This window comes from Lepidochelys kempii, chromosome 6, assembly GCF_965140265.1.
Source record: "Lepidochelys kempii isolate rLepKem1 chromosome 6, rLepKem1.hap2, whole genome shotgun sequence".
Classification (NCBI taxonomy): Eukaryota; Metazoa; Chordata; order Testudines; family Cheloniidae; genus Lepidochelys; species Lepidochelys kempii.
In genome coordinates this window covers 88,642,126-88,654,724 of record NC_133261.1, presented here as the reverse complement: position 1 = coordinate 88,654,724, position 12,599 = coordinate 88,642,126, and the positions used below count along the sequence as shown (strand labels likewise).

Below are 12,599 nucleotides of genomic sequence, written 5' to 3'. Positions count from 1 at the left end.
TGAAGAATTGCCACTTTTAAGTCTGTTATTGAGTGTCCAGGGAGATTGAAGTGCTCTCCTATTTGTTTTTGAATGTTACAATTCTTGATGTCTGATTTGTGTCCATTTATTCTTTTGCATAGAGACTATCCGGTTTGGCCAATGTACATAGCAGAAGGGCATTGCTGGCACATGATGGCATATATCACATTGGTAGATGTGTAGGTGAACGAGCCCCTGATGGTGTGGCTGATGTGGTTAGGTCATATGATGGTGTCCCTTAAATAGACATGCGGACAGAGTTGGCAACGGGATTTGTTGCAGGGATTTGTTAGTGTTTTTGTTGTGTGGTGTGTAGTTGTTGGTGAGTATTTGCTTCAGGTTGGGGGGGCTGTCTGTAAGCAAGCACTGGCCTGTGAAAAACAAAAAGAGAGTCTCTGCCCCAAAGAATTCACAATCAAAGTAGTATATATACACAGCGTCCACTGAGTTTAGTGTGAATGCGCCGCAAGTGTCTGGAGGCAGAGTTTTGACTGTAGTGTAATGTACATTTTAATAACCTGAAAGATGTCACTCGAAGTAAATAGGAAGAATAAATGTATTGGGGTGGAGGGCAGGGAGTACACATCTGCTAATGCATTAGCATGGAAGGCATCTTCGTGCACAGGGCCTGCATGACACCCTATGAAATACTTAACCCTGTAACTCAGGGCTTAGATGGTGCACAGGACATTGGGCGGTCCTTTGCACAAAGGTGAATTTCCCCCCCAAGAACAGAAGAAAACTGCATGTTTGTAATCTGTAGTTTTTAATTAATACAGGAAGAAGTGAAGATAGAGATGATGGTGATACTTTGGTTAGACTTTGGGAAAACTTAATGCCAACCATGTTCGTTCTGTAAAAGGAAAAAAGGAAATCTCATTTGTTCCAGCCTGCTGGAGACCATGTGTCTTGTTAGTGTTTTTTTACATTCTTTTCCTCTTCAGGGGTCATGTCAACTGATTCCATATCATTTGTGGTTTGTCAGTGTCTTGTATTGCATTAAAATACTGAACAGAAAGAGTTAGAGCTGTTTTGTGTTACTGTCTGTTTGATTATGCAGTCTTACAATATTAAATAGGTAGATCCTTGAAAAATAGCATTTTCCTATGAACCTATTCTAGAAAAAATATAAAGATGCCATATTGACAGAACTTGGGGTGAGGCAGGCAATTGCGGTGGAGGATAAATGTCCTTTAATATATATAAACTGTGTCTAAAATAATCACCTTGATTGGCTTAAATGAAACATAATTGCTTCAGGACATGGTAATAGTTAATTTGATCTCAAAGATTAATATTGAATTAAGAGGGTTGTACGTTTTATGACTTTAAAGCTGTGAAAAGTGAAATGCTTTTGCATATCCACAATAATAATCATATTTAATAATGCTAATAGGCAAATAATGCATTTTTGCTTGAAGTAACTCCTAACTATGCTTTGTTAACTACTAATATATATTGCTTTCTAACCACATTTAGGGCCAAATTCTGGTCAAGGTTTTCAAAAGTGACTAGAGACTTCGGATGCTACAACTTTGGCATACCCAACTTTAGACATTTTGAAGGGCCTGCCTGATTTTCAGAAAGTGTTCAGCACCCACCCTCTGAAAATCAGTCCCCTTTAAAGGGTCTTAATGTAGGCATCCATAAATTGAGACACCCAGAATCACTGTGGTCACTTCTGAAAATCTTAGTCTCAGTTCTCAGATGTACATACTTGGCTGTCATTAATTATTTAGCAATGAATTATTTACCTGAATAGGAGCTATGCAGGTACCCAAGGGCAGAATTTGTCACTAGCATGAAGCAAGTATCAGTGGATTAGAAAAACCATAGATAGAATGAATTAGAAGTATAACTATATTAATTTAAATGGGAGTGACGTGTGCATCAAACATCAGATTTTGACTTGTGAATAATAAAAAGATTCTTAAGATGTATGATCTGCAAAGCCTCAGATATAAATATTAGAAATTGAAATCTCTGTAGTTGTTAAATTGTGTTTGCTTAAAACTGCACCTGTATACGTATTTTTAAAACTATGGCTGAGAAGACTGTAGACTGCAGCCCCAGGCAGCCCAGAGCAGTACTCACAGCACATGAATAGGGGAGCTATAAGTGACCTTATTGAATCTTTTGGACTTCTTAATCCTGCTTGGCCCTACCACCCCACCCTGGAGTACCTCCTATATTGGTGGTGAGTTGGCAACACGACAGGCTGCAATAGGCTTCACTCTTCCAACCAAGGAGTCCCCTATGCTCTAGAAATCTGCTAGAGCTATGCAAAAAGACTTGAGGAGGCCAAGGATCTGGTCCTATTTATGTATGCATAATGATTTCATGTGGCACATTGGGCAAAATCTGGCCTGTCCTCTCTTTGGCCACATGAGGAGAGCAGAGGATACCAGCCATGTGGTGGGCCTGACTCATATGGCACAGGGCTGAATTACTGAGGGTGGCTGAGAGGGGGACACACATTCTATTCTTCCAAGAGTAGCAGTGTGTGCCCCCCGCCAGCAAGAACTGCTCACTGAATTGGACAAATCTGAAATGCAGAGTTCAAGTCCCAGTCCCCAGCTGAATTACTTCGGGATACCATTTGTCCCAGATTCCCTGTGGTGCCGCTCCGTGCCAGCACGAGACTCAGGGACCAGCCTCTTCCTGATTGGAGGAGGGGCTGAGGTGGGCCTTAGCCCCAACGTGCCACAAGGCCCTGCCACCTGGTCAGGCCAGAAGCCAGAGACAGGCAGTGGTAAGAACTGCCCAGGGAGCCTGGGCTGCTGTGGGGAACCCCGGATACTCCACCTGCCTTGGGTAGGGGACAGAAGTGCCTGAGAGCAGCCTCCAACCAGGGGGTGGGACTTCGGGGGGAAGAGGAGGAGCAGGGGGCAGGGCCTCAGGGGAAGACACAGGGTGGGGGCAGGGCCATGGAGGGGGTATGGCTCCTACATATGTCTTGCTTTTGCCTTTTGAAAAGGTGGTCACCCTAGTCTGGAGTAGGAGGAGCTGCAGGGCCGTGACTCCACCCCCTTTTGGCTCTGAGTCCCTGCTGTCCCCAGAATGCAGGTGGCACAGGGATGGCTGCTGTGAGCAGGCTTTGTGCAGCTGCACAAAGTGGGGAGCTTCTTTCTTGTCCCTCTGCCCCTTTGTGGTTGTATAGGTGCCACTCACAATCTAGCCCATAATATCAGGTTAAGTCTAGTCTAATAATCTAATGCACCTTCACTATCAGTGCGTACTGACACAGAGCAGCACAGGGTGGCTGGAAAATCTGAAATGGCTTTACACAAGCTTTTTAAAAAATAGGTGAAGCTTTTAAAGATTTTTGCTAAAAAGAAAGAAAGGTTTGAATAGGAAAAAGGTCCGTATTTTCACTGCTAATGTTCCAATTAGTCTAAAAGTATAAAATAGTTTCTGGTCACTGATCATGCAAACTGCTGTAGGATATATATATATATATATACATAGAGAGAGAGAGAGAGAGAGAGAGAGAGAGAGAGATATTAGAAATTACTGTGTCTGATCTGTTTAGCAAATCAGTTGTTTAAACAGTGATGCCAAATCCTTAACTTCTTTGGTTAGATTAACTTAGACTGTTTAGGGTAGGTTAATTCTTCCAAAAAAATCTCTATTGTTCCAACGTTACAGCTAATTCATTTGCATTTAATGCATTTGCAATTATTTTTAAGGTGTTTTAGATTGTGCCAGCTGACATACTATAGACGTGTCTACATGGAAAATATTTCTGTGGCTCTTATAAAGTTCCGAAAAGATAAAATGTCTCATGTTTTCACTCCAGGAGGTTTGGGTCTTTCAGACAAATTTAATAGCTATTTATGCATTGAGAAGATCTTATCTGATGTCCTATTGGTTCAGGGTCATTCACAGGCTCACATTATACTGAAACGTGGACACAGAGAGAGTAATTTGTTAATGCCATGTAGGATGAACTTGGTTAGAAAGGGAAGTGTATGCGCTTTATAACAACACAAGTGTTTCCTTGCAAATCCCTTGGCAGGTTCATTATCTGTAGAGCCCCAGGCAACAGTTGGCCTATCGTGAGAGTGAAATTTAACCCACAGCATGAAATTAATCCTCAAAGACTTGTGTCTGCTTATTCTAGAAATAATAAATTCTAAGTGATTTTATTATTCTCCTCTCTAAATTTATGCAGAGGTGTTAAATTGGTATCTAAGCTCTGTGGCACATGTCAATCTATTGATTTATGCTTAGATGAGTAACATTAATGAATAAGAGAATGGTGAGCAGAACAAAGAGGCTGGAGATTTGAACTGTAATATTAAAGTGGTAACATGTTCACCCGGCCACCATCCTTTCTCTATCCAAACCCCTAAAAACCCTTTCTTTTCTGATACGCCTTAAAACAGAGCTTATTGTGATTGTGGGGAGAAAGGAAAGGAAAAAAAATAGATAAAAGTACCCAAATTAAAAGCATCTCTGAACTTGTCAGGGTTCCCTGTCTTTTATATTTGAAGCAATTTGTGGTTTATAGATTATACTGTGTTTTGCACATCTTTTTGATATCCAGCATGAAAAAGTTTTGAAATGGTGAGATCAGAATGTGGGGAACTGATGACGTTTAACGACTAGCAGGTTCTGCCTGCTTGCAGTTTTCAGGATGTACTTCTTCACTCATAGCAAAAAACCTATAGCATTAGTGCAGTTAAGTGCTACTAGAGATTACTGAAAGCAATACTGCGGGTGATCTTTTTTTAAAGGGATGAATAATTTTAAGACTAACCAGACTTATATAGTTTCTTATGTGAAAACAAGAGCAATCAAACCTTCTGTGTTAGGAAACTAACCATAAGTTAGAGGTTTAGGGTTTATTCCTCTATACACAGTGGTGTTCAATTGGCTAGGTGCTCTGTGGGTTTTTTCACCTTCTACTGAAATTGTCCACAAGCAGAGGCAGGATGCCAGATTTGGTTGGCCCTTATACATGGCCAGAACGACTCATATTGATCCATGCTGAAGACCTATCTATTTGGAAGGGAATAAGCACTGCCTCTGCCACACCATCCCTCTCCCCTGCAGAAAAGCTCTTCCACTGGAACGCCACACAGGAATACCTCTTAAGGGGTGGGGGCAAAGGGAGAAGGGATGGAACCGCAAAGGTGCTGGTCTAGAGGGCAGCATCTCCTGCTTTACAATCCAATTTCGATGTCATAGCCTTCTGTTATCTGTTAATACTGAACAACAGCAGGAGGCATATTCTGCAAGAGCTATGCTGACAGGGGACCAGTGAAGCAGCAGGAGCCAACTGTGCAGTCCTGAGGACTCAGGTCTGTAGTTTGAGTGGGGATGCAGCCTCCCAAATCTGCAATCTCCCAAGCCTTTCTCACCAGAGAAGATAGTGTGAGGAAAACGCATTAGGAACCTTGGTGTTTTCCTCCTCATGTGAGAGTGCAACGTGGGCCATAATGTCTGCGATGCAAATCCTGTCGAGAACTTATTGCAAACATTCTCATTTGACACTATCGTTTAAAAACTTACTTTACTAGATCCTTTAAACAAGCCTTTTGTGTTGGGGTGTTAGGAAGGAAAAAGTGGGTTACAGGAGAATGTTAAAGAGGCTGATAAGCAAAAGATGTGACTTTGATCCCAAGAAATAATTTAAGATATACTAAAGCTGCCAGCTGATGTCATGTAAAGATCAGAGATGTATAGTAGATCTAGGTAGCTTCTGGAAACTGGGGATCTTCTTTGCTGGTGGGGCTGAGTGGTCATTTGGGGAATGTGTCCCCTTAAGTTTGTGAGGCTGATGTTTAACTGTCTCCCATAACCTATGTTGGGTGTTTGGTGGGGACTTAGAAAGAGCTCTCCAAGCTGGCATGGAATTCCTAGTGGGGAGGTAGGAGAAGAAGCAAGTTTCTCCTGGTTGGTGGTATAGGATCAGAGGAATGGAGTTTCAGGCTCCTTCCCAGTACCAGCTCTTCAAACTCCAGACTGGGGCTAGGCAGGCAGGGAGAGAGGCAAATGGCAGCAACTGTAGCTCAGTACAGCTGCAGCTTGCCCCAACCTCTTCTCATCATTCCGCTGGAGCAGCTTTTGGAGTGTGTGGGGCAAGGGAGAATCTACATGGTGCATCCCCTTTGTCCACCTTAATGGCATTAAGTAAAGGATGCAGGAGAGAAGTTCTTCTTGAAGTAGCTGCTGCAGCCATGATAGACAAATACCCATGGTGCTGCAGCTGCCTGAGGGCTAGGCTGTGTTTATTAGACACTGTCCTGCATATAAGAGTGTGTGTGTGTGTATGTGTAATGGGACTGGGTACACAAGGATGTGTGTGTCAAGCTTGATCTGTAGACCAGTGTGGAGAAGGGACAGGACCATGTCCCACTTCCTCCCTGCCCCTTCTGTAGCAATACATGCTCCCACCCAGTGATGTACAAAGGATACAGGTCCTGAAGTCTCCCTTAGGAATGGACGTAATAATCGGAGCAGGGAGGAAGCAGGGTGTAGCCTCCGCTCTCTCCTGGTTTGGCTTTTGTATGGGACACACAAGGAAAGCAGACTCCTTGCACCCCCATGCCTCTGTCCACTTGCTCAGAGACCTGAGGCAATCTAACACAAAGTGAACAGCAGCCAACTCAGTCCTGGCACCAGAAAGGTTCAAAAAGTTTAAAGGGGCAGAGCTGGCCTAGCATTTTTGGGTAGGCCTTAAAAAAAGGTGGTGATGGTTTTGCTACCCCAATTCCTCAGATTTCCCAGTGTAACCAATTCCTGTCCACGGTTATCACCCCACTATGAATAGGGCCAGCCTGAGGATGTGGAGAAAGGCTAGAGCAATTGTTCTTTGAGATACACTGCAAAATTGGCAGGGGATCTTTAGGTCCCATGGCTGCAGAAATGGAGCCCATCTGATTCCTCCTTTGCCCAATATTTTACAACATTTATCGGCAGTATTAGTCCATCCCTTACCCTGTTCTTGTAACCCTTCACTGGGGAAGCAGAGTGAATTTGCAAGGTGTGGTACCACTGGATTCCCATTCACGACTGCACGCTGCCTCTCTCTCTCTCTCTCTCTCAGCAAAACTGAGGAGCCACAGAAAGGAAGTTAACTGCAATGAGCAGAATTATTTCATATTGCAATTGGTCACATAAGTTGTATGGGGTGAAGCACCTCCCGTTTTCTGACCAGTCACTTCTATCATAAGTGTGTGTGCGTGGGGGGGGGTTGGAATGTAACATGCCAACAAGCCACCACTCTCTTCCTTATACACTTCTTAGCCATATTTTGTCCCCAGTAGGAACAAGTAGAAATATTTAGTTTTCAGATATCGCTTTTAAAATAAGTATGTGTCTTTTTAAGATAATGAGTTACTATCACTGCAGCTTTATCTGTGAATCTTTAATTTGACCCACTTGATCCCACAGGGTTTGGTTCACTGGGTTGATGGTACAAGTACTGAATGTGATGAAGAACCAAAGCAGGAGAAACCATTAGTCCATTACAAATGTTACATGCCAACATCTGAATGAGCTTTGCATATATATATTCTTCGCAGATGGGACTAACAACTGACAAGAGTGAACCATATTTGTGTGGGCTATCCACAGGAGAGGACTGAAGAAGAACACAAACAAAGTGGTTTTAAAAGACTTCTGTGAATCTGAAAAAGGGTGAGATAGTGCTCAACTTCAGCTGATGACTAAAATAACACATTTTGTTTTTTGAGGGTGAAAGAGGTATAAAACCATTGTGAATGGAGCCTTAAGATGTTTCTTTGATGTGAAGATTTTCATGAGGTTAGAAACAGTCGCATAACAGTGTTTAAAAAAAAATCTTAAAAAAGACATAAAGTTGCAAAGAGGCAGTAAAACCTGTTGCAAAGTATGTCCCTCAGATACTGCAGTGGCTGCTTCCCACAAACATTTGGCTGTAATCCTTTCCCTTTTTCAAAAATTATCTTGTTTGTACCTTTAAAATTATCAGCACTTTGAAAAATCTTGTTAAACCTAAAAGAAGTCCTGTTTTTCTTTAGGTTTCACAATGTTTCAGATACTGATTACAAAGGGAACTCTCCTTTTATTCCTGAAGTCAGTAAGAAATATTATGGAAAATTATGTTAACTCTTGCAAATCCCTCTACAACTATAAAAGTACAAATGAGATTGTCCCTGCTGTTTCAGTCAGGCCTATGAACCTCAGAGCAATAGGATATTTATAAGAAAATTCCAGACATAGCAGTGGTGCCGTGATCCATATGACCCAAACTTTCCAGTCTTTGTCTTTCCTCCTGTCTTTAAGGAAAAACAGAGGGGCATAAAATGAAAACTTGGAAGATCACAAATCATTGTTATGACTCATTATAATGAATGATTTGTGCATTACTTTATGGAGTAGTTAGGTTGACTAGGGGGAAAAAAACCCTTCCTTTTTAATTTTCACCATTTTGTGCCAATTCTCAAGTAACTGTCTCTCCTAAAATAACAGGGCTCCTTTTTCAACACTGTCCTGGGCAACTGGCTAGTTTTTTCAGCTGGGAAAGTGTGTTGTGTTATAGAGGTGCAGGCTAGCTCTGCTGTTGTCAGGGGTCTGTTAGTGTTTCCATTACGATATTAAGTCCTGTTTTCAGGAGTTTATAACTTGGCTGTAAAAAAACATAAAAGGCTGAACTTTGATAGTTTTCAAAATGTATTTACAAATAACAAAAAATTCCATTTTGGTGAGGTTTTTTAAGTTCTGTTTGTGGAAAAAATAATACCCTGACACCTTTTTAGCAACTGTGATTCAAACAGTTTTTGGTACTAAAACTGCAATTTTCTGGCCATTTGGTACTAAAACTGCAATTTTCTGTGCAACCTGGACTGGATTATCTTGAGTGGGGTTTTTTGTGAGGGGCGGGAAAAGGGAAATTTTGAAAAAACTCAATACAAGCAGGGCTACTGAAGTCTAAAAGTAGCTGGCCACTGCTCTGGCACAGTATCTTTTCCCCACTATATTTCTTAGTATCCATCTACATTAACACTGTAATGTCTTCATGCTATGGATTAATGTGATATTATCATGTATGATGTCAGAGGTTTGTTTAGTGACTTTGTAGGAGAAAATTGAATTTGTTGCATAAAAAATTCCCTTAAAATGTGGCTACACATCTATCCATTCTAAAACAGACAGGTAATCTGTTGTTTCAATTCTAATAAAATGCCTTAGAGGTTTTTTTTAAAAAGTAGAGTAAAATTATATATAAGAGAACCTTTAAAACTGTTTAGATATTGTTAGTAGTTTGACTTAAATTCACCACAGCAAAGGAAGGCATTGAGTTTCACCTGAAACTTTACCCTTAACTTGCCTTGTTATGCCCTACTGTATGGTAAGAATTGTGCGGCTGCTAAGCACAAACTGATAACGAGTATCATATAAGTTGTAATAGTGGGGCACAGCTGGGTGGGTGAGAATAGAATTTCAGGCTTTAATGGTAAATTTCCTTGCTTTAGGGGATTCGTTTCAGAGTTATAATTTTATTTTAATTGTGTCTTTGGTGGTTCAACTATCTACAGCTAATAATAAAAAACAAAGGTAATTTTTCTATGGAGAGAGCGAGTAATATAAACATGATTACTCTAGGCCAGCGGTTCTCAAACTAGGGCCACCGTTGTTCAGGGAAAGCCCCTGGCAGGCTGGGCCGGTTTGTTTACCTGCCGCGTCCACAGGTTTGGCCGATCGCGGTTCCCACTGGCTGCGGTTCGCCGCTCTAGGCCAATGGGGGATGCAGGAAGGGTGGCCAGCACATCCCTCGGCCTGCGCCGCTTCCCCCAGCTCCCATTGGCCTGGAACAGCGAACCGCAGCCAGTGGGAGCCACGACGGGCCAAACCTGCGGACGCAGCAGGTAAGCAAACCGGGCTTTCCCTGAACAAGCGGCGGCCCTAGTTTGAGAACCACTGCTCTCAGCAACATATAAGTTATGTAAAATACTGTATGTCACTTAAAATGGTTTGTCTCTTGATAACAATAGACACTCAGGTTAAGATTTGTGAAGCTATGCATGGGATTTAGTGACTCATTTCAGTATGTGGCTAAATCCCCTCTGCTGCTTTGAAAATCTCAACCACGACACTTTAATGATACTGTCCCCCCGATGAAGTGAGCTGTAGCTCACGAAAGCTTATGCTCAAATAAATTGGTTAGTCTCTAAGGTGCCACAAGTACTCCTTTTCTTTTTGCGAATACAGACTAACACGGCTGTTACTCTGAAACCTGTCCCCCCTTTGAAATATATTTTTCAGTACAGCTTTTGAAAGCAGGGTGAATACTCAAACTAACATTACTTACAGTACTTTACTTACTGCAGCTTGCTCTTGGCAATTTTTCACTTAAAATGCATTTCATATTTTATATTGCTTTCATATTTTAAAATGTCTTGACTTATTTCTTTTCTTTTGCAGGGGAAAAAAATCTTCATGTGACTATACCGCATTGGCAGTAGGGAGTGAATTTAATATGTGCTGTGTTGTGGTGTACAACTTCTTCTTTGCCGATTCATTGCAATATGAAAAAATATAGTAATGCACCAGGGGGTAGAGGGGTTGATCTCACAAAAGAACTCAGAATGTTAATGAAAACTGAAAAGGGATCTTAATTTCTCATTCAATAGCAGTTTAAAAAATCTCTTGCCAGAAAACCATCGACTAGCAGCCATTTTCCTGTTCTCCGAGTCAGATGGAAAGGTGCTGTGTGATTACCAAAAGGGAAATTGAAACCTCATAAAGAAAAAGATTCAGAAATACATAGCCCTTTTTGTAAGAATTAAAATAAATCTGAAACCTTTCCTTGCTGGATATAAACCTTAATTAGGATTTACTAGAGATACATAATTTAATATTTTGACTGATCTAATATTAGAGATAATTTCATAGTGAATCTCCTGCTTGAATGTACTAGCAAATAATTAGCAGTATGAACACTAGAATAACTTGCCAGCAGTCTAGTGGTTCATCAAAGGTGTGCTTTATTTTAGACACCTACAAGTAGACCAGCCTTTGTTGGTAGCAGGCTTTTCAGAATAACTGAGGATAGCTTTGATTTTATTTATTTATTTATTTGTTTATTTATGTATTGAAGCAACCAATAGTGTCAACATAATCTTTAGGTTAGTAAAGACCTGAAGAAGAGTACTGCGCAGCTTGAAAGCTTATGTCTTTGGCCAACAGAAGTTGGTCCAATAAAAGATATTACCTCAGTCACCTTATCTCTGTGATATCCTGGAACCAATACGACTAGGGTTCTTACAACAAGTGCTTCCCACTTGATCTTACCTGCCACGACTCATAGACTTCAAGGTCAGAAGGGACCATCGTGATCATACAGTCTGACTTCCTTCACATTGCAGGCCACAGAACCTCAGCTACTCCTGAAATAGATCCCTAACCTCTGTGAATAACCTTTTGAATACCTTATTTTTTATTGCATTTGTAGCCCATTTCACAACTTTGATATACTATTTGCATGCATGGTTTATCCCTGTCATATAAGACAATACATTTGCAGCTAGGATCTATAAATCTGCGAATTCATCACCCCGCAAGCCTGGCACCCGAGGCAGTTGCCTCGGCCGCCTGCCTCTATATTCAGCCTCCCTCATCTGCGCTGTCTAGAGCATCTGGGTGGACTTCAGGGGTAGAACATTATAATAGTTTCTAAAGGGTAATCAAGTTGTGGACAGTTTTCAGGTTCACATCTGAAAGTAATGGTTGATGCTTCCTGGACAGGTATAGCTGTTGAAGGCCCCCCGCTTATATCAGGGAACCCAGGAACAACAAAGAGCCAAAAAGCACCCCAAGGCTGTGAGTTAATTTGACAAAAGCTAGATCTGTACCCTTCATTTTGAGTGTGCTGACACTACCTCTGTTCATTACTCTAAGCCCTGGTCTACACTAGGACTTTAGGTCGAATTTAGCAGCGTTAAATCGATGTAAACCTGCACCCGTCCACACAATGAAGCCCTTTATTTCGACTTAAAGGGCTCTTAAAATCGATTTCCTTACTCCACCCCTAACAAGTGGATTAGCACTTAAATCGCCCTTGCCGGGTCGAATTTGGGGTACTGTGGACACAATTTGACGGTATTGGCCTCCGGGAGCTATCCCAGAGTGCTCCATTGTGACTGCTCTGGACAGCACTCTCAACTCAGATGCACGATTGTTTGCCGTTGCTCTGACGCAGGGAGGGGCAACTGACGACACGGCTTACAGGCTTGGCTTACAGGGAGTTAAAATCAACAAAGGGGGTGGCTTTACATCAAGGAGTATTTCAGGCAGGACTTCACGGAGGGTTCCAATAAGAAATGGTGCACCTAAGTTATTGTTCTTATTGGAACAAGGAGGTTAGTCTGGCCTCTGATTGATACATGGCTAGATTTACCTCGCTGCACCTTCTCTGTGAGTGACTGCAGTGTGACCTAGAGGAATGAGTCCCCTAGACAGGGGGCAAGGGGGGGTTTGCAAATGAGTACAAAACAAATCTAGTCTATTTCTTGTTTTGATACACTCCATCTATCTTTTACATCTTTAGCTGGCAGCAGATGGTGCAGAAGGACTGCATGCCATCCACA

At 41.8% G+C, this 12,599-nt stretch overlaps 1 protein-coding gene across 18 annotated transcripts in view; it reads left to right on the top strand.

Annotated features, from left to right (window-relative positions):
* SLC25A21 (solute carrier family 25 member 21) overlaps positions 1–12,599 on the top strand; it is a 396,583-nt gene that overhangs the window by 289,965 nt on the left and 94,019 nt on the right. For 3 of the 18 annotated variants that reach the window (XM_073349084.1, XM_073349082.1, XM_073349083.1), the window contains exon 2: positions 7,423–7,668. The exons of 14 other annotated variants lie outside the window; for them this stretch is intronic. The gene's annotated coding sequence lies outside the window, so the exon portion shown is untranslated. The remainder of the gene's footprint in view (positions 1–7,422; positions 7,669–12,599) is intronic. One more of the 18 variants, XM_073349085.1, reaches the window with a different exon arrangement.